The sequence below is a fragment of the Agelaius tricolor genome, unplaced genomic scaffold (genome assembly GCF_023055355.1).
Source record: "Agelaius tricolor isolate 1412-34295 unplaced genomic scaffold, bAgeTri1.0.p SCAF_8, whole genome shotgun sequence".
NCBI lineage: Eukaryota > Metazoa > Chordata > Aves > Passeriformes > Icteridae > Agelaius > Agelaius tricolor.
This window is the reverse complement of record NW_027269268.1, coordinates 42266641-42291735: the sequence shown is the minus strand read 5'-3', so window position 1 is coordinate 42291735 and position 25095 is coordinate 42266641. Positions and strand designations below refer to the sequence as shown.

General features: G+C 36.2%; 1 protein-coding gene across 1 annotated transcript in view; it reads right to left on the bottom strand.

Annotated features, from left to right (window-relative positions):
* Positions 1-25095, bottom strand: part of ARAP2 (ArfGAP with RhoGAP domain, ankyrin repeat and PH domain 2) — a 271525-nt gene that overhangs the window by 184224 nt on the left and 62206 nt on the right. The window contains exon 11 of the mRNA XM_071432570.1: positions 23765-23914. The gene's annotated coding sequence lies outside the window, so the exon portion shown is untranslated. The remainder of the gene's footprint in view (positions 1-23764; positions 23915-25095) is intronic.

The following is a 25095-nucleotide window of genomic DNA, read 5'->3' as shown; positions in this document are numbered from 1 at the left end:
CCCCAGAGCAGAGAGAGAAATATTCCCGGTGGCCTGGGTTTCCACGGACACAGGTATTATTCTTTCTTTCCTGGTCCCAGAGATTTTAGATTCTCCACAGCCTGAGGAGATTCATACTCATCCATTACCATGGAGATATTTTACCCTCAGAGTTGCATGCTTCCAAACCAGTAAGCCCTGTTTATCTGGTTGCAAGAATGGCTGCCTGTTCTAAGGAGTGATTTTGGAAATTTTGTGGGAGTAGAGGTGTTTTCTCAAAATACCTTCTGCTCCGCAGAGAACAGTAGGGTTTCAAACACACCTTTTTGTGCTTTTTCTTTTGACTAGCTGTAAGGGGCAGTATGCATGTTTTCCTCTTCTGCCAAGAGTCCACCCCTAGGTGCCTATCTTACCGCATTTGAAAGCTTCACCAGTTAACAGAGGGAATAAATAATTCTAGAGGTCAAGAGCCTGAAAGGTATGCCTTGTAATGTACAAAGCATAGCTAAGTATAAATCTTTCCTTTAGGATTTTCAGGAATCAGACCAATTACATTGTCAGCTCTACTTTGTGTGTTGAAATAATGACAAAAGGATTTCAAATAGCAATTACCCAATGGGAATGCACGCTCTTTTGGCATAACGTAGAAAATCTGACATTATGGCTTCACATGTAGTATCAAGCTCGTTTCACTTACAGTCAGTGTCAGAGATGAAATAAAGTCACCGAATGTAATGGGGTACTTATTTTACTGATCCATTGTCTCCTCTAGCATTCAGTAGAATGCCCATCTTTTCACAAGAGACAGCACTTTTCTTCTGCACTAAAAGATTGTTTGTACAAATCTCTCTCTATTCATTTATTCACAATTTTTTTTTTAACATGCTTTATTATAAGACTTGCCAGTATGATGCTGGAGTATCAACATTTCATATGGGTCATTTCTTCATATTTCTTTCAGAAAAGAAAGAGGAAACCTGACTGGTTAAAATTTCCTAGTGTGCTTCAAGAGTCACAGGCTATAAGACTCTCAACACACAAAATAAAATTTGGAACCTGAAGAGGTTTTGGTCTTAACATTGAGTCTTAATTTAGTGTAGTGAACTTGGCTTCTGACTCCTTGAGTGCATTTTATACCCTAAATGTCCTATGCACATGCTTTAAAATGCGTCATGTATCAGCTGAGACAGCCAAAACAGATCCTGAGGAGATATTTCTTAAATCCTGCCATTTCGGGGGCATGTCTTGGTTATATCTATGTCTGAGCAGGCCTTAAAGTTTCTATTTTAGGATACAGCTCTTGCAAAATCAGTCACTGTGCCCAGAGAATTCATCTAAGGACAAAGAATCTAATTTCAACTCCTTACAAGAAATACTCTCAGGTAATTAAACATTCCAACCTTCTTGTAAGGTTTTCTAAGTATCTTTGTTCAATCTCAGTGGCTAACTGCAGATTTTGGGGTGAAGTGGGAAGCATCTTTAAACGCAATCTGCATAGACAGCGGATGACTTGAAAACACCTTCAATTAGGGTCAGCTTTTACCTAAGAGCCAAGCTGGCAGAACTGTTCAAACCTCACTGATATTTTTGTCATTTTGTACCACTACTATCATGACCAACAAGGCCAAGGTAATTGTAATATGAACACAATGTGTAGAATGGGGAGCAATGTAGGGTGGGTGGGATTTGTCACATGTAGCAGGTTTCCCTTCCCATGACTTTTTTTTCATAAATGTTCATGTTAGTGGCGTTTGTACTAATGCAGTAGAAAGCTCTTAAGCAAAGTCAATTGTAGTGTGAATTACACTGGTAATACAAGCTAAATAATAAAAAAAACATAGCAAAACCAAAACAAAAATAAAAAGCAGAAGGATTTCTTGAATGTAAGAAAAATTTACAAATATTTTCAATTTTCTAAAGTCAAGCAAGAACCTTTTTGTTTCTTTGGTACTGTTTGGATAGCAAATAACCCAAACTCTTCATGTTTTCTGTTTTATTGTTCTCCTAATTCCCTGGTACATTATTCCCAAGCATGTATAAGCACAAACTTACTTCAGAATAATCCATGGAGGTCCCCAGAAACTACACAGCATTAAAGCTGCTACTGGTTTAGTCCCTGGATGAAGTATGGAATTTGACCAATGGCTCAGTGTACAGTTAAGTTATGAAAGAAAGGAAAGGTCAAAAAATACAGATGTAAAACAGTCAGAGAGAGTTTGTGAGAGGCAAATGGTGGACATGAGAATTATTCTTCTCTGTGAGGAAGAGAGGAAGGCAAAGAATGTCTTGTCTAAGGATTACTTTAGAATTGAGAGGAAGGAAGGCCCAGAGCTACAAAGGAAATAATAATAGAGAATAGCTGTCAAAGGAAATTAAGCATTTTTAAATAACTATCATTTTGTTTCTTGATGAGTCAAAGGGCCTTGGCTCCCTGTAGTTCAGCCTAGGGTAAAGGGTGAAGATTAAAGAGAGTGGATGCTTGGAGCTACATACAAGGCTGGGAACTGGAAAGAATTATGTACGAACAGCCAAGGGCTGATGCTAGAACTCTCCAGTGGAGAGTTTGGTTCCTAGAGGGAGAGGGATCCCCTGGGGTATGATAACCTATATATGGTTAGAGATGGGGTTCAGAGCAAAAGAGCGCTCATAGCTACAGCTAATGGGACTTGGGAAAGGGGCTGCCAGAAGAAATATCACTGAGGAATTTTTTGCCTTGCAGAGGGCAAAGGTACCTTGCCCAAATTTCAGTATAGCAATTGGATCCAGGGAAAGAACAAACCCAGAACTGACATTTTCAGGGGGGTTATATAATACTTTTCAATGTAAACTAAGGGTTGATTCTCATATGCTTTTGTGACTGTATCTTCTCCAGACAAGATAATCTATCAAGGACATTTTGTTGCTGGACACTTTGTTGTGCCACTGGGCCAAGGGAATTAGCACAAATATCTGAAAACTTTCATAACAGCAAATGATGTACATCCAGCTGATAATGGAGATGAAATTTAGGAGGCAGAGGCAGATCTTGGTTTTAATAACTTAAGGAGAATGTTATTCTAGTTTAAAGTAGAGTTAATATTAACAGAAAAAAACATATATATAATTTTTGCTTATTACTTGGTTAAAATGTTGGACTGACATGTCTGGAGATGTTTCTGGGCCTTCACATTCTGGCTCCATAGGAATACATTAAGTTTGGAAAGCAAGAAAACAAAACAGCAAAATAATATCACTAACTAAATAACATCTCATTAACATAGGGGTGTGAAAAAAAGAGTCATTTTGTAGTTAAATTACAGCAGGATTCTATAGGCTTCTTCTGTTACCCCAGCAATAAGATAGATGAGGTCATATTGATAGGAAGGAGAAAAGGCATGGGCTTTCTCTGTGGTAGAGCAGGAGTGCTGAAAATAACACAGTGGATCTGACTACCACCTGATTAATCTACAACCATTCCTGAGAAATAAGAAAGGCTTTAGGTAACCATATATTTTGTGAATAGGCTGTTTTACCTTAACTGTATAGAACACTGTCTGGGATTATTCAAATTAATTTTTTTCTTGAACTATAATACAATTTGTAATACTACAGATGAATCACTATTTTAAAGTCTTTTTCCCCAGTGATTTTTTAGAGAAAAAACACATAACCATTACAGTTTCTTTTCCCACTGACAACACATCTTTTTCTTATATATTGCATTATTTCATGGAGCTTTGCTACTGGCATCTGAACATCACTGGATTTCTAATTAATTTTCTTCTGTCTTGTAAAAGTGATGTTTTGCTGCATAAAGACAGTGATAAATTTTAGACCACAACTGCTAGGATTTTAGGAAATTACTTTATTGGTAACAACTTGGCAGTGCGAATGCCTGAATCAATAGTAAAGTGACTCATGTGTCTCGACTTTGTCTTTGGAAAGGCAGTGCAGACTATTAATGTCTTGGTGCTGCAGGTTGTGCTCATACATATGGAAAGGACATTCAGGCACACATGAGCACACTCTCAATGAAAGCATAACACTTTAGCCTTATTCAGAACACAGAAATTATATTAATTTTAATTTAGCTCATACAAACATCTATATGTTCTTTTAATAGTAAATAAGCCAAGAAATTAGTAGGAAGGACTACTCTTTATTACTCTTTCTCTACCTGAATTCAAAAGCCATTTAATGCAGCAACTTTGTGGATTGTTTTGACTTCTGGTTCAACTGAAGAATGGAAATTCATGAGAAAAACCCTTAAGCATTTTTCTATTTTCTAACAGGAATACCAGCTAAGTACTAGTATTCAGGAATGGACAGAAGAAAAGTATAATACTTTATATTCTCAGAAGAGATACAGTTTCTCTTGACCTACAATGTAAGAAGTAATTGCTATTATCTTTTGGGCTTGACTTCAAATAGTTTGGGGTTAAAAATGTAGTATCTGATTATATGCATTTTTGCATTCTTTGATTGACTACTCAAAGCAGTTGTGTAGCTTCAGACTCTGGAGATGTAGGTAAATAAAATTTAAATCATGAATACCTGAAGTTTGCATTTATTATCATCATCTACTTAAAATGATGTACAGCTTCAATAAATTTAATGAAAATGGGGTAGCTACTGAAATGTTATCATTGAAATCAAAAAAATTCAGGTAAATACTGGAAATTCTACTTCCAGATCAAGGTATGTACAAGAAAAATCCCAAGTTAGACTACATATTCATAGGTAAGCTATATCATTCAGATCTTTAGAACTGATATTTTACATTGTGATACTATGAAAAGCCTACAACTGATCATTTTAAAGTGGTAAAGATCTATCTTTGAAATAAAATTCAATGAAAATTCAATGAAAGAATTCTTTTCACACTGAAGATGAAGAATAAAGAAATAAACAAATCAGTTCTCATTTATTACATTTTGAATTTTCTCCTGAAAGAATATTTCTAAAAGTTTTTTTATATCTTTTGGGCTCTGACTGAATTTTATTTGGGTCACGTATGTGATGGTTAATAGAACTTTCCTATTTTTTTAATACTTGCATACCGTCCAGTCTGACTGGAAGTGAAGAAGATCTTTTCTTAGAAAAATCTACGGAGAGCAGTATCAAAGTGACAGTGCAAGATAAAGCAGGGAAAATTGATTAAGTAAAAAAAAGTACCTGGTAGCTTTACCTGGATGATTAATAGTGTATCACAGAACTCAAGGAACAGATGTTTATTAATGACAAGAGGAATGGAAATGCCAAACAGAAAACTGAAAGGAATACTAACTCTTGAAAGCAGAGCTGTGCCAGGAGACAGGGGGACATAAGGGAGCCATGCCAGGAGAGGAAGCTGCTGAAGTAGAGGCATATCTGTCATTATAAGTGTTAGAGGACATTTGGACTTACTTGCGGTAAGCAGTGATTAATGTTCAGAATAGAGAAAGCTGTTGGACTAATATAAGACAGGGAAGCCTGGGAGATGTGTATTCAGAGAAGTTTGGATGATGAACTACAACAAAAACACATTCAAAGGCAGAAATACCCTTGGCTGGATCCTGCATTTAATTCCTCAATTAGTAAGGTGTAGGGAGATAGAATACAAGAAAATGAAGATAGTGCAGAAAGTAATCTTACCCCTAAGGAGTTGCAGCTGGGCCAATTATCAAAGATTAGGAACAGGCCTGACTTTAACAGGCCACAGCTGTAACCAATGAGAAGAAGAGCGCTATAAAAGAGTGGGTTGGTTGGTTGAGAGGGGAACTGGTGTCAGTTGAGTTAGTGTTCTGAGAAGCTACTCAGGAGAAGACACCATGAAGATGTGAAACTTTTATGATAAGGAGACAACAGTATGGAACCCCTGCAATAAGGTGGCAACAGTAAGGTAATTAGAGATGCTCTAAGCAGGGCCAAAATAAGCAAAGCCAGAAAGAATGAGGCATTTTTTGGACTGGAAGACCTGAAGTCTCTGCAGTGTTTTCCAATTCTTCTTAATCCTTTATTGGGAGGAATAAACTAGTTTCACTAAAACATATAAATCTATAAAAGGGAAGTGCAAAACTCACTACGGTGGTACCCTGATTCCTGGAAGCATAGAGCAGATCTGCAAGATTCAGAGAGAAAAAATGTCTGTGTCCAGGCAACCTTTAAGGCATTCACTCAGCTCCAAAACTCACCTTAGGTGTGAAAGCTGGAATTAAAGCAGGATTTTCTACCATAGCTTTCCAGAGGTAGCAAACATCCAGCACGCTGCTGAGGCTGAAAGGACACATGAGCCAAGGCCACAAACCACCAGCCCACCCAAATTTTCTAAATATACATTCAGTGCTCAGTATCTGCTTATTTGATGGCCTTTAAAAGGGTTATAAAAAGTTCTCAGAGACAGGAAAAAACATTCAATCTACATACATCATGCATTAAGATTTTGGTACATTTTGTATCATGTCCTTTGCATGTGGGATATCCCGTGTAAATTTCATGGGTTGTAATACATTTGTAATTATTACCTGGTGCAGACCATGGCTGGTTTTTTCTGACTCATCAGGAAAATATTGCAGTCCTATCCCTGGACACCTCTTAAGCATATTACTACAACTTAACTATTGGGATTTCAGTGGGGATGAATTGGGTAAGCTTTGGTCCAAGTCCCTGGACTTCATGGCATCCCATTCCTTTTGATGACCTTCACTTTGGAGACAATTTCTTTCTTTTTTTTCAGTATCCATGCCAGGTCTCTCGTATTTTCCACTGGAAGTCGTGTCTTCCTCCTTGAATTTTTCGCATGCCGTTTGCAACATCTGTGAGCTGAGTTTTGGCGTATTTTGGTTCTTTGCACTGCACCAGATTTAATCCTGGTTCATTCTCTGGTAGTCACTAAATTTCCCAATTTTCTAGTTTTTTGGGTGTTTTCAGTTCAATTTCATTTGATCCTATCTCCTTTCCAATGTGTTTGTAAGCCTTTTTTTGAGTTCGCTAGATTCTGTTTCCCTTCCTGAAAGGAAATGAAATTCCATTTCAATGGTGATTTAAATGGGGACCAATAGGGAAACCTTTGGTGCATTTCCCTGCACTTGATGGCATATGGCCTGCCTTTTGATGGCTTTGACTTTGGGGAAGATTTTTTTCTTTTTTTTTTTTCATATTTATGCCATGTCTATTTTATCTTCCCCTCCAAGTTCTGTCTTCTCCTTGACTTTTTCCCCTGCTTTTGCAACATCTGTGAGCTTAGTTTTGGTCCTTTCCACTGCACCTGATGTAATCCCAGTCCATTTTCTTGTAGTCACTAAATTTCCCAATTTTCTTTTTTTTTTTCCTTCTATTTTATTTCCCTTGTTGGTATCTCCATTCCAGAGTGTTCTTAAGTCCTTCTTATTTGTTTTGCCCTTCAGCAGGGATCAATTTGGGCAAGCTTTGCTGCATGTGCCTGCACTTGATGGCATATGGCCTGCCTTTTGATGGCTTTGACTTTGGGGAAGATTTTTTTTTTTAAGTATCCATGCCATGTCTATTTTATCTTCCCCTCCAAGTTGTGTCTTCCTCCTTGACTTTTTCTCCTGCTTTTCCAACATCTGTGAGATTAGTTTTGGCATGTTTTGGTCCTTTGCACTGCAACTCGTTTCCTCAGAGACCATTTTTTGAATACACTAGATCTCCTGATTTTCTGTTTTTTTGGTTTTTTTTTTCAATTGCATTTCATTTGATCCTATCTCCTTTCCAGAGTGTTTGTAAGCCTTTCTTTTAGGGTTCGCAAGATTCCGTTTCCCTTCCCGAAAGGAAATGAAATTTGCAATTTCAATGGGGACCAATAGGGCATGCTTTGTTGCATGTCCCTGCACTTGATGCCATCCTGTGCCTTTTGATGGCTTTGACTTGGGGCAAGATTTTTTATTTCAAGTATCTATGCCATGTCCCTCATATCTTCCTCTCCAAGCTGTGTCTTCCTCCTTGACTTTTTCCCCTGCTTTTGCAACATCTGTGAGCTTATTTTTGGCCTGTTTTGGTCCTTTCCACTGCACCTGATGAAATCCTGGTCAATTTTCTCGTAGTCACCAAATATCCCAAATTTCTTTTTTTCTCCTCCAACTGCAATTCCTCTGATGGTATCTCCATTCCAGAGCATTTGTAACTGCTTCTTTTCTGTTTGCAGGATTTTAATGAGGATAAATTTTGGCAAGCTTTTGTCCATGTCTCTGCACTTGATGATATCCCATGCCTTTTGATGGCTTTCATTTTGGCGAGTACTTTTTTTGGTTTTTTCCAGCATCAATGCAATGGCTCTTGTGTCTTCCTCCTTGACTTTTTCTCCTGCTTTTTCAACATCTATGAGCTTAGTTTTGGTATGTTTTGGTCCTTTGCACTGCAACTCATTTCCTCACAGACCAGTTTTGAAGACACTAAATCTCCCGATTTTCTGGTTTTTTGGTTTTTTTTCAATTGCATTTCATTTGATCCTATCTCCTTTCCAGAGTGTTTGTAAGCCTTTCTTTTAGGGTTCACAAGATTTCAATTCATTTTAATTGGCCAAGCCTTGGTCTATGTCATTGCACTTCATGGCATCACATGCCTTTTGATAGCTTTCACTTTTTCTAAGATATTTTGTTGTTGCTTTTACAATACCTATTCCATATCATATCGCCTTTCCAGAGTGTTTGTATGTCTTTATTTTCTGTTCCTAAGATATCCACACAACCAACAGAAACAGATCTTATTTCTTACCACACTTTATGTACCATATAAATTTTTGCTTTCACGTCACCGTATCTTTGCTTCTGCCAATGACTTTTTCCTTGTGCTGTATAATTTTGTGATTTCTTTAAATCTGAAATTATGCAGGTCATCTGAAATGTCTCTCTAATTCCAGTTTTCTTCCAATGTAATAATAGCTTAGGTAATGTAGTCTCTTAACAGAGTGTCTCAGCAGAACTGCATGCAGAAACGAGATCATTCTGTATTCACTTGTGTATCAAAGCACAATGTTTGGTCAGCTTATTCCCCAGAGATACTAAAGTCAAGCAACTTCAAGCCTCAGTCGTCTTAACTGCAATTTTCATATATTTCAGGTGACAGAGGTAAAAATAGAATGTCATTCTTTGAAGTGGTGGAAATTCTAAAGTACCTTTTGTGCATGCAATAATTTTAAACTTCAGGTGGTTTGAGACTTCTTGGTACTTGTAAGCAATATTTGTGTCTTTAATTATTGTTCTTGCATCATAACTGAAATGAATATGTCATAGTTTGATTATATATTAATTTTTAAAAAATTTAATAATACCTCAGACTGTTTCAAGAAAAGTAGAAATTGAGTGATATAATTTTTTTATCATTGCTTCAGGGAGTTTTAATCTAGGCAGGTAATATATACACATGTGAAGGAAGGCCACACAAGAATTTTCAAATACGATAGCAGCCTGTACAATGTTAATTTCTTAGGTAAAAAGAAAATAAAATAATGTATGATGGCCAAAAAGTCAGAAAATGTGTATGTGGACTGAAAAACCATAACAGAGATATCAGAACAACTTATGAGATATGGCTGAAAATCTTCTTATAAATTGCAACATGTGGCTTCATAACCCAACACTAGTGTAAGATCTTGTTTGGGAATGGCAAAACTGAAAAGTCTTCTTTCAAGAAGGGTTATTCATAGAATTTTGTCCAATTATCTGTTGGACAATCTGATATACATTTCTAACATTTAATATTAAAGTTCAAGGAGATTAACTTTGTATTAGAACATAAAAGTTGCTCATTGCTCCATTGACAGTTCTTTCTTCAGGTCGCTCACACTGATATTTTTTGTGTCTGACTACTAGAATAATTTTGACTGGTTAATAAACACAAGAATACAAGGAAAACTACTATTTGAACTTTTCTGTAATTATGATTTAAAAGATAAGTCTAATGATTCTCAGTACAGAACAGAAAATTTAGGACAAAGGACTGAGGTAACTATTGAAGTGGGCTGTAAAGCGAGGAATTTGTCTGTAGAATATTTTTCTTACTAGAGTTAAAAAAACTTTCATCTGAAGAACATGGCCAAATGGGAAAAATGGCCCCTTGTGCATGCTGTGATGGCCAGAGGCAAACACATGAAGAACAGGTCTGGAAGAATTATTCTAGGAAAACTGACATAACAAAATGCTGAGCAGCTGGGTAATTGCAGTGCTCCAAATACATCCATTAGACTGATGAAATCCCATATGGTGGAACAGTAGGTTTCTCTGCCTTTTCCTCTTTTTAAGAGTAAAAAATGTTAAATTGTTTTTATTTACAGAGCATCCCAACAGATGAGTTTATCTGAGTAATAGCACGTGAGACCTTGAGCTGAAGGTTTCAGTTTGTTTGACCTCTCTCATAAGGGAATTCGTAACTTGTTTTCTAACACAGATGCTGTTCTGATAATTGTAATGAGCTTTGGGGAGCTTTTTAATTCTGACAGAAGCTGGAGCTGGGTATACTAAAGTTCACTACAGTTACAAATATCAAAGAGGATAAAAAAGATCCTTTAAAATTTCTAAAATGTTAGAATTTCTTATTGTCACCCTCAATATATAAGTCCATAGTAAATTCTCTGAGCTAAATCAAATCAGCTAAGATCTACCAGGCTTTTTATAATACATTTCCAACTTAACATTTACATTTCCAGCAATCTGTGTTCACAGTATTTTGTGCACTAATGTTAGATGAGTCCTGCAGCTCTTCTATCATAGATGCTGTATGAACCCTTGCTGTGAGGAAACAGTTTTCCTGTGAGAAGCCAATTGCACTGACAGATGCATGGATGCATTCACTATAGGAGTTCTTTGCTGATATTGTTTTATGAAAGGGCCTGCAGCAAGGTCTTCATACATATATGCATACTTACATGAAGGCCTCAGGAACAGTAATTCTGTTGTAATCACAAATCAAATACTATTCAAGAAAAACTGTCAGGTTAATTGCATTTCTTTTGGGAGATAACTACTAATGGTGTTTTTTTCTTTGTGACTGTTTAGTACAACTACTGACATTTCAGTGTTCCTGGTATTTCAAACCAGGAACACTGTTTTTTAATCAGTGGAAGTTCACATCACTTCCACTGATTAAAAATTCTACTCCTCTTGCATTATAGAATAATTTTTTGCTTAAGAAACTCTCTACCAATGATAGTCTTTTCAGGATTCAAATATAAGTTTGGACATGACCCAAGGTCAGCTGAAGCTGACCAAATATTTTAATTTCTCAATTGGTTTTAACTTGGATCCTTTGTTTCTCAGCATCTCAATTCTGCTTTTGTCTAATAAACTTAATCATACTATAATTTCTTGGTTGCATTGGTGCCCAGTGGGGCACTCAAATATAAAACCTCCTACTCAAAGCAGTAGGAACAAATTAAACAGATGGCTAAATGGCCCTAGATAAAACTTAAATTTTATCCATCTGAAAAATTACATTGGGATTTGTACTTGATTGTAGCAATACCATGTGCTACAGTATCTGCTCAAACATACTTACAGAGTTGTTCCACATAGATAAACATTCTATTTCCCTATAAAGGAATTATGTATGAACAGTGTAAAAGTGTATGATTTGCAAAGTAGTTTGCAAATTTTCTGGACAGAGAGAATTAGGGTTATGACAGATTCTGTTCCTTTTTTAAATTAATGTTTTAGTTGTGAAAGTAAGTAAATATATATCTAACAAGAAAAGATATTCAGTTGGTTTACATTGTCATTACCTAATTTTTCAAAGTAAAAGCCAATATTTTTATAAAGAGTTTGTAGGAATAGTTTTGCTGGCGAGTTTGTAGGAATAGTTTTGCTGGCTTATCACTACATTTTCTATGGTATTTTCAAGGATTATATGTCATAATCACAACTGAAGTTACTAATGTATATTAAGATGTAAAGGAATTAAGAGTAATGGAAATCCAATCAGTATTTGTTTGCTAATGGGAGAAAATTTTTTCAAGTTTGTCTGTATAATCTGTGCCATTATGTAGTCATTTTTTTTATAGAGAGCCCCTGAGACCCTTCAACTTATGTTTTCTTTGATGAGGAAATAGTCTTACTGTGGCATGAAGAAAAATAGCAGTGTGATACCAGAACTAGCAAATGCCTTGTTAATGAGAAATGTACTACCTGTCAGGTTCACAGTTGCAGAAGCAAAGAGTTAGAAAAATTAATTCAGAAGACTACAATGGCCAGAAGAAAAAGAAAGGAAATCCCTTGTTTCATTCAGGAGACTAGGCAGGATCAAATATGAGGTTTGACAGGCTAATGCAAATGTGAGTGATTTTATGCAAGCTAATAGAATAACATACTGAAACAGAGTTTGCCTATAATTAGAACTGGCAAGCAAGAAGGAAAGCCCATTAAGCCTGGAAGCTTGTAAGGTTCACAGTGTGTTAGACCATCCCAGAGAGAATTAAATTTTCAAAGACTTTCTCCTCTTCTAGGAGTTATCCCACATCAAGAACAAAATTGTTCAATTATCAACTATTTAGAATATAATTGAAAAATAATTATATATTCACTTTGTATCATGATTGATTAATCCTCTGGAAAAGAGCATAGTCTTTCATTGTCAGTCATTGTCCCTGACCATCCACAGGAAAAAAGAGTCTCCCACAGAGCTCAGCTTAAGTCACTCATCAGTAGCCTTCAGGTCTGAGGGAATGAATATTGAATCAGATCATAGGGGGAATCAGCAACAATTTAGAAAGGAATAGAAAAAACTTACAGAAATTATAATTCTCGGTGGAACTATACAAAGACAAGTGAATTCCATCTGATAGTCACTCCTGTGAAGACTGAAAATTTGAAAGCAAATCTTAGAAATCTGTGCTTAACTCTTTTATACTAAGTAGTGAAAGCCATGAAAAATAAATGGAACAGATATTTTAAGAGCAGATAGCATATCTCTCCACAGATAAAGAGATAGATAATGTTTCCATTAAGCTTAGCAGTTTGTAATTCAGAACTGCCCAAGGAAGGAGGAATACAGACAGCCTAGCTAGACTATTTAGCTGTTCAGCCCAGAAGGAAGACTCTTTTAGCAATCAAACTTCATTTGTCCAGCAGAGCCCAGCTCTCCAGCAATATATGCATTTGACAAGAGCATAGACATGTCTAAGCATCCATAGACAACTCATGTAAATAGCCGCAAATTCTGTGTCATAACATTGGTTTAAAAAGGAGCTTGGTTTGCTCCACGAGGAAAAACTGAAATCCTGGAAAAAAACTTTCTGGCAGGGCTACCACCTTCTGTGGTTTTCTGTCAAAAGCAAATTGATTACAGGTGGAGTTTACTGAGGATCTTCTTTGATTCTCCTTCCTCCCTGATGCCTACCTGATGTCACAGGCTCTAGACATCACACAGACTCCCTCTCTCCTACACTCCAAGATTATACTTCAGCTATACTTGCAGCACACTCTGGAACTCCTCTCAGTCCATAAAGAGGGATTGGACGGCTAGGGTGAATAAAGATCTGGAGCTAGAGCAAGGGAAATTACAGCTTCAACATATTGCCAGCAGAGAGGAACAAGACAAGTGAGTAGGCAGAGGACAGGCTCTGCAGGGATTGTGAGCAAATCACCTGTGGTCACTGTCAGGGATCCCATTGACAGCATCTCACTGCTGTCTAAGGTTTCAAGCTCCTACCCTTACGCTGCCATTTATAGGGAACCGTAAGCAAACATCACGCACACAAGATGCTCTGGAGGTGTCAAAATGAGTCTGTAGTCAGCTGCTATCCATGATGTATGTATAGCACACATCCCAGGTCTGCCCTTGGGCCTGACCAGCCAAAAGCGTGGCATAAGGCAGTTGTACTGCAAAAGTAGCTAGCATAGCCATGGTGATTATCCCCCTTTTCCTGTAACACCTGGAGTCTCAGAAAATATTGGACTGGAATCATCTACTAAAAGTCACTGCCAGGGTTATCACCTGCTTTGTGGCAAAGTGTGTTTGTTAATGTTCCCTAATCCCTTCAGCTCTGAGAATTTATCCTTTTAGGAAAACATTAAGAAATGCACTATTTGAAAATTATGGCAATCAAAGGGCACATGTGTGAATGCAAATCAGCCATGTTCTTTCCTTAAGAAAAAAAGCAAATTTAATCCCCCTCCATCATATGACTGGCTAAACATTTAGATCTAAAGAATGTAACTCATCTAGTCAATGTAATTCCACGTGAAAAGTTTTGGATATTAGGAGAAAAGATTTAATACCTCAATTTACAGAGAATTGAAATTAATAAATAGCTTTGTTTTTAATCAGAATCAGTTATCTTATAGGTCCCAGAATTCCTAATTTCTGAGACAGTAATCTGTATAAATCTTAGACTATGAAATGCTAAATTGTTAGGAAAGAAAAACATAAATAATTTATTTAAGCCAAGAAGCGTTTAAAACATTTTAAATGCATTCTGGTTTATATATAATTATGTTTTAATCTATCTGGCTGGCCTTCCATATACTGAGGTATTGTTAAAGTTGCTATGAATTTTACATGTGAAAAATTACAAACATTTGTGCCTCTGACAACAAAAATTTTTGTTTAATAGACTGGATCATTTAATAGAGAGATGTTTAGCATTTCTTAAAGGAGTAAAAAACATTTATTAAAACACAAAAAAAAACCCTTTTGGCCTGAATAAATTTAGTAATTCACAGCTATGTTAATGAGGAATACAAAGGTTCTAAGTAATTAATGAGATCCAGAATATTTACTTAATAGATCAATCAGAATCAATTACATGAAGTAACTAATAAGCAATTTACTTTTTTTTTTCCTTAAGTGAGAAACTAAATGCATTTTTTTGCCAGAAGTAGTTCTGGAGTTGACAAGGGTTGGGACATTTAAAAAAGAAAATTTGGCTTCACCTCTTTCAAAAAGCAGCTTAATCTTTTTGTTTGTACATAACTCATCTGCAATTGGGATCCCTAGAAAACTAATACCCCTTAGATACTCCTTAGGAACACTGTGGTGGTTGTCTGGTTTCAGTGTATTATAAACTGTGATTTGTTTTCAAATGTGTGTATGAGGTCCTTTTTCTTGCTTGTTTTGCCCTGGGTCAGGTGAGAATCTCTAGAAGAGTTTCTCTTCTTGGAAGAAACCATGTGTCTTGGTTTTAAGACAATTTAAGGAGGTGGATTCTCTAAAATGAGTTACATTCTCTCAGTTTTAACCAATCCTTTTCCACCAGTACGAATACAGTAGAGATAAGTGAAGAAATAACAATTTAGTAACAAGGAAATGAGCAACGGGCAAAGAAAAAAAAATATCAGTGAATAATCACTAGATACAAAGTTGCAAAATCTCAGTAATTCCAGGGGAACAAAGAGACGCCCAAAATGTTTGGGCACCACCCTTCCAACATGGCAGCCCCCACTGCCAATGGTGTGTAGGAAGACAGAGAATGGTGCCAGCTCTCTCCCCCAGGATGGTGCCCTCCAGGCAACCACATGGTCCAAGGGGCAAAGGGAAAAGATGGTGCACAGAGCTGTCCTGGGAAGGCAGGAGCTCACGGAGCAGTTCTGGTGGCGGATGAGAGGTGCCGGAATCTGTGAGGTCAGTGTTGCCACCCACAGCTTCCTCCTGCCGCGTGCCGGAGCCCCTGGGTGCTGGTGCTGCTGTCCTCAGCGCTGTGCGTGCGTCAGGAGGAGGAGACACGCCTGCCCAAGCACCGAAAAGGGCACCCTAGACCCAGGCACATCGCCAAGCCTGCTTGGGCAACCCTGACTCTTCAAAGGGACTGGTTCGTCCTGACATCACAATTCCAAAAGCAGACCTCAGAACGGAGAGAAAACGTGACTTTCAAGGCATTCTGGTAAGACCATGTGGAGTTTGTGCAGCTAGAAAGGCCTTTTAAAATTTGACTTTAAAAGAAACAGATAAAGATATTTCTGCCCTAGAAAAGACATAGGTGGAAAGTAAAAAGATACATTTTCAGGCCTTTTGTTAAGGCAAGCCTCTCACCTTTTTGTCACATTACAATCAGCACAACTTTAGGCTCTGATCTAACTTTGTAATTGGTCCTGCCTTGGAGCAATAACTAGAAAAAATGTCCAAACTTCCAGCCAAACTTATTTGACAGTCCTATGTCCTTCGATGGGAAGATTGCATTTTCATTCAGAACATGAATGTAACACAACAAATTGTAGTGGAAATAAACAAAGAAACAAATCAGCTCTCTGAATTCAATATGTGCAAGCTTTTTAAAGGATCTGAAGAACACAGGAATTCACTTATTGGCCCATGGTAAAGCCTCCAATCTCCTACCACCTGCCACTATTGGTGAGGATCTCCCAGCACCTGCAAGTGTAGGTTAGATTCCCAACCACCAAAAGGACAAACAGATTCAATCTTCTCAACCAAATAAGGAGGACAAAATTCCACCCAAATGCTTACAAGTTGTGTTATGTTGGTATACTATAAACTTTTGTGCAAATATTTTCTCTTAAAGTCACTGGATCAAAAAAAGGAAATCAAGAATCTGTTAGACAGATCTATCCAATTAATTTCATTAAAAGTGCCTATGAAATGTTGCATACTGAATATTCGCTTCTATTATTAGAAATATAATTGACACTTTCAAAGCTCTCTATTTTTAGTCTGAAAATCAGCCATGCCCTGAAATCTATTACAGAAAGGTTCCTCAGAAAACCATTGGGTCAACAGGAAGAACAGACAAATTAAGAAAACTCTTGTGTAAATTGTCAGTGCAGGGATGGAGTATTTTGCCTAGTATCATTTTAACTTACAGAAGATGCAGCGATTTGTGTCTTCCATTAGAAGACTATTCTGATTTGCTGGATCTGACCGTAAGGAATATTTTTCTAGTGCCAAGTTAAATTCACACCGTTTCTTCCCATGTAAGAAGTGGAATTAATTAAAATATTCAGGTAGAATTATTGGAAGAGGAAGCAGTGAAACATTAACTTGTTTCTCAGACTACTTTTATAGAAATTAGAAAGGGAAACTTGCAAAGCTTTAACACTTATGCATGTGAAATAAGCATAGCTTTATTTGATGTTTGCATCCTCTACATTTTGTTTCCACAGAAGAGAAATCTAGCTATCACTAGATAGCTCTCAGGAACATATGGAAGGGATAGGATAAGGTCCATTTCAAGGACCAATAAATTGCAGAGCCAGTCTATGGTCTTGCCAAATGTTCACCAGTAGGAAGCTGAGAAAACTCGGTGAAATTGCTTCTACACATAGAAGCAACACCTTACATGGAAAACGTGGAAAGTAAAGCATAGGAAATAAGCCCACCAGCTCAGGACAAGAGCCACATCCATAAACCCCAGTGACAATGACTGTTGAGTAGATATTGCCTGCCTTCCTAGATGCCTGGTTTCCACAGCTGTCTCCAGATCTTCTGGCTAAATGCATTGGCTCCCTTCTTTGTTTATGTAGCAAGGAATCTCAGAAAGGGAAACATAACAAGTATGTTCAGCAACAATTTGCCAAGATTCAGACATAGAACCTGAAAACAAGCTGAGCAGAATTACTATATCTGCTTTACTGTAAATGTTTCTGACTTAGTCCTTCAGAATAAAAATAAACATCAGTTTATTGTAGTGGGTCCCACTTGTAACACAGAACCAGGCATTTCTACAGAGAACTGGTATTTAAAACCTATTTCTCTTCTCAGTTCTTCACTATCAATTTACCCTGTCCTTGAAACATACACAATGGACAGCAGAATTCCTCCAATCACTCAATGAAGCCAGGATTTTTTTCATTTCCTCATTCTGTTGAAGAGTGGAAATATTTCAAAAGGGACTCTTGAGAGTAGTGTATGATCTTAAGTTTCACCTCTGTCTAGGGAGGTGGAGATGTGGGCTTGAAGCATTCAAAGACAAACAGTATTCTACCCAGGTCTCTTGTAAGCTAAAGAGCTATGTGGAGAGTGAGGATAATAGTCCACAATCTCCACATTTTTAAAAGAAGAGAAATGCATATGTAGACTTACTGAGTTTGCTTGCTTTCCTTTGCTAGCTTTTGCACTTATCTGAAGGGTGTATAAACAGGTGAGAGGCACTGTGTTCTTGGATTGAACATCAAATGCATCATGAACGCAGATCAGAGACTGTAGAATAGATATTTTCAGAGCACATTCATTTGTGTGCATTTTTCAAGCAAGAGAGATAAAGAAGAACTCCATTTTCAGATTCAGATTTGTCTTATGGGGAGGTAAACAGTATGCAGTCATGTCAAGTCTGACAACATTGTCACAGCATTTGTGTTCCTGACATAGCTGTGCAGTGTCTGAGCAGCAAGGTAAACTGCTTGCACAAAAATTCCTTATTCTGTGACTACTTTGCCAATGGTGACTTACATCAGCTTTAACTTGCAGCTTGCTCATGTCTCTCTCTGAGACATAGCAATCACTTGTCTGCCTGCATTGTGATGCCTGAACAGCTTCATATCTTTGCAGCACACAGAGATAAGGATCTCATGGCTCTTCAGAAACCTGTGTGGCCCTCAAGTGTACTGTGCTGCTTACAGGTTCACAGGACTTGGCCGCTATTAATCAGAATGTTCAGGCTCTTCACTTGAGATTGAGGGATCTCAGTTCTGTTATCTAACCTGTAGCACTGTGTAAAACTGAAGCTGAGTAAATGTTAGATACTCTCATTAAACTATAAAATAATAGACATTTTTAATAGTAGAGTTGAAAAGGAATGGGAAAGATCATATAGCCCATCCTATTCCTTTAAACCAGGATCAAGTTTGTGCACCACTTTTAACATGTGTCAGGAGTGATTTTAAAGTTCATGCGCTGCTGAAATTACATGACATTTCTATGCAGTCCTATTTCAGTTCTTGGCTGTTCTCACCATAAGAAAATGCTCATTATGTTAAACTAAATCCTTAATGTGACTAGGGACTATACTCAATAAATTAAATAATTCATATTCTTTATCATGCAGACAACTGGTTTTTTGGAAAAAGCTTTACTCCTTTAATAAGCTGTCAAGTACTTTAATTTTTGTGCATTTCTTTCATACAGGCTTTTTTGATGTGATCCAAATTATTTCTTTCAGAAAGTTTCTTCATTTTATTAATGGAATATTCTCAATAAAATTTACTATTTTATGCCAGTGTATTCTCATAATGTCCAGTGTGGGCTTGCATAAGAAAAATAACAATCCTTGTCCCAAAATAGACAAATGCATAACAGGCATTTCAATAGTGTTTTCATAAATTTCTGAAAGCCTGATTTAACATCTCCATTTCTTTTAGGATTAGCTGTTATCTAACAGCTGTCAAAGGGGTTCAAAACTAGGATCTGATATACTTACTGAGCCATTTTTACAGTGTAGATGAAAAATGGTTTTTTCCTATCTCACCAATAGCATTACATATGTGTACATTTTCATGCCCATCATCTCCCTCAGAATTACAAGGAACCTAGTCCTGTAATCTCTCTTTGCATGAAAGATGTTTAAGTTTGGGCAGACATACCTAGTTTCTTTTCTCCTAGGTAATCCAACAGCTGTAATGATAGGTCCAAGTATTCCCATGTCTTGTTTCTGAAGAAAGCCAGTAGGAAATAATTGGGAATATATGAATTAGGAAAAATACAGAAATTTATTTTCATTTCTCTGTCCTTTCATGTCACAGAAATAAGACTATGGCTCTGCCTGGCCTGCATTACATAACTAATTTGCTTAATCCAGCTATGATTTCCATTTATTCTTTTAAACACCACAGCTTTATGAACAAGTTTCACAGTGAAAGTATACATTTTTCAAAAATAATTCAGATTGTTTACTTAAAATCTTCTGCCTAGCACCATCCTTTAATACAACCACCTATTTCATTTTAAGAAGCAATAAATATATTTTCTATGTAAATTCTTTCCCATATTTTTTTTAATTTTTCAGAGTCCTTTACTATAACTTCTCTCATTCAGTTCTTTTACTACAACAATTACTAATTTGAATACCTATTTAGAGGAATGCAAAGACAGATAATTTCACATTCAGTATCTATCTTGCTTATCATCTTGTTATTGTAGCTTTCCTTTTATATTGTCACACTTTGTTGAATGAATTTGTACTTGTTTCTAGATTTGTTGTTTTGTTGGTGGTTTTTTTTTCCAATTTTACATGGTGATTCAAATAAGAAGATAAAAAATTTCTGCTATTGCTGTGCTAGTGAAAAGAATTTGTAAATGAAGAATTTGGCAATGTTTTTTTAAAATTTTATTGCAGTATCTGACTGAAAACATCAAATGTGAAAATTGATCCTGTAGCAGAAGGTTAATATACCTATTATGGCTGAGTTTTGCATTAGTTGGTGAGCTAAGAACTGTTATTTACTTGAATAAAGAATTGCACCATTTGATAAAAAATAGTTTAAAAGCTATCAGGTTTTGTACATCTGAAAGCCATCTATTTCCCTATTATCTGTAACTGGTTTTTTTATAGCTATAACTGTAACTCTAACTTATCTATTAGCTATAAGAACATTTAAAATGTTACCAATATCAACTAAACTCAATTTCCCACGAAGTCTAGAAAATTTGAAAATATCCATCTCAACTGCTGAATCTTAGAGAGAGCAGATTTGGTGTTCTCATTAAGCTTTTCTAGAAAGTGTGTGTTAACTTCCTTTGAAACAGCTTGTGGCAGTGCAGGGTTAAGCCAGTGGTCTACAGCCAGTCACGTGCACATTGGCTTGTGTGTGTGAGTATGTGCAAGAGGCAGTTTCTCGGGCAGAAACTCCAATGAATTCATGAATCATTCTCATCCTGAGCATATGAGAACAAATTAACCAGGCACCTCACACTCAAGAGAGAGTACCAATGCCCCCTGGACTTCAGCACTGTCCACTTCTCAGTTTTGGAGAAGAGAAGGAAAGGCTATTCCTGAGGTAACAAATAATGTTATACACAAGTTCCTTCCTAGCTATTTTCCTTCACATAAGAGTGTGCAGAGGACTTTATAAGCTTTGGGGCTATTTAGATCATCAGATCAGATGACTACTAGCTATAAAACAAGTCTGTCCCATTGAGGTGCAATATAGCAACAATTTCTCTCCCACAGGTTTTGGGAGAGAAACCAAGATGATCAGTCCAATTTCTAGAATATTGATTGGTTTGTTGTCTAATGAATTGGTGAAACTCAGCTTTAGAAATCCTCCAGCAGATTACAGTTTCTGCTTCTCTCATTCCACTCCTTTCACTTCCCACTTGGCTCCAATCCAGAAAATCTACAATACAGAAAACCTTGCATAATCAGTTTACACTATTTGTGTCATAAGCAGCACAAGAAATTGAGTCAGAACAGTATAACTCCTCCAAAGAGACCTTTCTCATTACTTATATATCAGAAAGACAAGTCTCTGTCTCAACAGGGCTGTAATTTGTCCAGTCAGTTGTGCAGAAAACTTGGAAGACTGGGTATAAATTACCTTGACATTACTCCAGTAATTTTTATAGGTTCCAGGGTGAATATTAATGTTGAGATAGATGAGTGTAGATATTTTTCCATTTCAGTCATGATTTATACTGAATGTTTATGTATAGGGATCTATTTTTTAAAAATAATAATTCAGAGGATACAATAACCTGCTTTATCTAGCAGAGTATTATCAGAAAGACCTAATTCTAACAATCTCAAAAAGAAAAACCATCTTTTCCAAGACTACACAAGTAGAAAAATATGAGTTACGTAATTTTTTATCTCAATAACTCTTTTTCCTAAATTGAATTCAAAATGCAGGATGTATTATACATGTTCAGAGAAAACCCCCCTCCAAAGGCAGTAGGTAATGAGGGGATTCCATCTCCATTTTCTACTGTTCACAGGTTGTTAAATATGCTGAGAAAATAACATCAAATTTGAGAAGGTATATTAGAATTTAATGGCCTTTTTTAAAAACTATTATGAACTAAGAGACACTTTCCTTTCTAAATATTTTCACAATGGACTAAATCACTAGATTACCTCTGGTCATTTTTTTAGTATTTTGCTATCCACAAAGCAGTAAGTCATTGTAAGAAACAGAGCATGTATTAGTTTTCATGGGAAAGTGATAAGAAGAAAAAGTATTTTTAGAATTCTTTTCTAGGCTAATTAATCTGCCTTGAGCAGTCTATGTATGTAAGTAGGAGGCACTTAATCATCCTTCTGAAGCAGAAAGTGCAAGTTTTGTAACATGCATCCACTTGTCAGAATCAACCACGCACCTTTGAAACAGAGCCTTATTTTTAAGGCTGAAAAGATGGACACCCCTGAGCTCTCTAAGTGAAATATATGAAATTGAAAATACACCCAAACATAGTCCACTTAAATAAAATTAAGCATCCAAATCTCTGCAACTCCATTCTCATTGCTTTCTACACCTCTACTATTCTGAAAACTTCCAGTATAAGGAGGGCAAAACAGAAATATTCACTGGTTTATTAGAGAATGAAAATGCCCTTAGCTTATTGCCTAATTTACCATGTAAAAGGATTAATGTATCTTTTTGTATCTCATGATGTTGACATAGACAAAAATAGTACACAGATGTGTTTATTACAATTTGAAGGAAATCTCTGAAAATACCAGCGGCATCTGCCTTCAAGGTGTGGGTGGATTATATTCATAAAAATTACATATATTCAAATAAATAAAAATCACATTTCACATAAGCTTCTGAATTTAAAATTTTACTATTTTAGCTTTCCTGAATTTCTGTATAAAATCCTATTATCACTCTGGAAAGAAACGCCAGCCTTATTTTCCTTCAGGTCATATAGGATGTGAGGATGGTGATGACATACATAATTCCAAGGCAACTCTTTAAGATAAGATGCAATTGGACAAATAGATACAGAAAGTGTGACTTTCAGAATTTGAAAAGCAGAAAGAGACATTCAGGTACCATACACTTTTAAATGTAATCTCCTATATTGCAGAATGAATTTATTATTTATTAAATACTACAGCTGAAATGTCAAAAAGGTTAGAGGTCTAATATTTTGATAAGGGACATTGAGACAAATGAACCCATGTATCTGACTTCTCATCTACCTGCACTATCTCTTGCTATCTCTTAAAATAGCAGAAAAGAGTAATTATTACAAACCCAAGGGCATGGATAAATAGAGTGTCTGCCATCTTACATGCACTAAATGTCAGAGAAGAAAGATTGAAAGTACTGACTACAACAACTGATTTTCATCCTGTCAGAACTTTGCACATACTGAAAAATGAATATGATTTCTGTAGTAATCACATTACACCTCTTCTATCCATTTTTCATTAAAAAGTGGTACACAGAAGAATTTCAGGGGTACTGTATGCCATAGCCTTGTAGCCACCAAGTCCTATACAATAATGAGGCAGATTTTTATCTAAACAGGTACTTATGTTGTTTTCCTTTAGTGGCCATACCTGATAACTCCATTGGTTTATGTCTTAAACTACTTAATTTCTATTTTCTTAACATGATTGATAGGATTGTTCAGACACTAAATAGTGATATTCAAAATGTGGGCTTAGTCACAAAATTACTAATAAACTCCAGACACTGCCTGGAAATTTTCCTGAAAAAGCCTACTAATTATTTTTCTTGATTTTATTGGGTTCATTTTTCTTTGGTTAAACATTTGTACAAATATTTTTTTTCACCCTGTCATGAAACACCTCATTTTCTTTAGACTGCATTTTCTTCTGCTATATACTAATAGGAGTCTAAAAAAGTCATGCATATCAACCAGGAGAAAAAAATAGAATCCTTTGGGGAAAAAAGAAAACAAACATTATGCTATGACTTAATAATGCAAATTAACGAACATTTTCATCCAATTCAACTTTTACCTCTATGTTCTGCCAGGGTGTTTCACTCACGTGTTGCCTGACAGTCTGGAAGCCTTGTCACCATATATCTTATGCTTAATGCTGGAGCAGGAGCAACACCCAGGGATATAATTGCAGTACCCAGTGACATAATTTTCCTCTGCATCTTTCCTAGAAGAAAGGATAGTGCTTACTTCTCTTGTAGCTGCTTGTGTTTACCAGAAATAGCTGCTTATGCAATTAGATTTTCACATTGTATTTTCTGTATTTTCCCTAAAAGCAGGATCAGATATGATCTATATAAGCAATCAACCATTATATTAACTAACCATAGAAGCTAGAACATTTTTCTTTAGTACAATGTAAATGATCCTGACTGAAGCTTCATTATGTATAGAGCACAAACTCCAAATGCCAACTTGCTAAGCTCCAGTGTTTTTGTGCACTGTTTCCTTAAGGCGAATTCTATCCCCGTGTCCTCTAAATCAGCCCGAACACATGGAGCACCAGATATTTTTATTTTATTATTGTCCATTTCTAGTGTCTTGATTCTAGCACGTTGTTGACCAATGTCATGTCATTCCCCAGCCATATATGGCAAATATTTTCAATTTTTCTACTGACAGAATTGTTAGGCAATTCATTTTGTAGACAGATATTTTATTAATTAGAATTAGTTGTGAACGAAAATATTTCACTGATATAATGGAATGGGATCATAATTAGAAAAAACACAGCAGAATTTTATGGGAGAAATGTTTACTTCAAGAATGAGATTAATGTGTGATTAATCTTTCTTCAATACATGAGATCAGTGTATGATGTGACATTGAAAGAATAAATAGTTACTCCTTACTACAGACAACAAAACTAGAGATTAGAAACCAAGTGGGGACTCCCACTTGGTTGGAAATTTCCTTCTTCAACAGTAAGGGCTAAAGTAAAAATTTCCTTCTTCAACAGTAAGGGCTAAAGTAAAAACTTAACAGAATCTCATAGAAAGCAGTCGTGTTTATGTTTTACTTTCAAACAAAAACTTTAATTTCTACACTTGTGTGTCAAGGTTAAACTTTAATTTCTACACTTGTGTGTCAAGGTTAGTAAAAACTCTTTTTACTAACATGAGAAAGACTGAACCAGTTATTCAGTCTCAGTCAAAGGACAGAGCAGTAGTTTCAAAAATATGCTGATTTAATAATCAAAAAGTACCAATAGGCTAAAACAAATTCAATGCATAGCAAAGAGATCAAATTTACTCTAATGTCTAGCTATCCTTTTTTCTTTTCTTGTCTAGTTATTGAAGAAAGAATTATTTTGGTTGCATCTATCTGCACTAATGAAATAGGGCTACT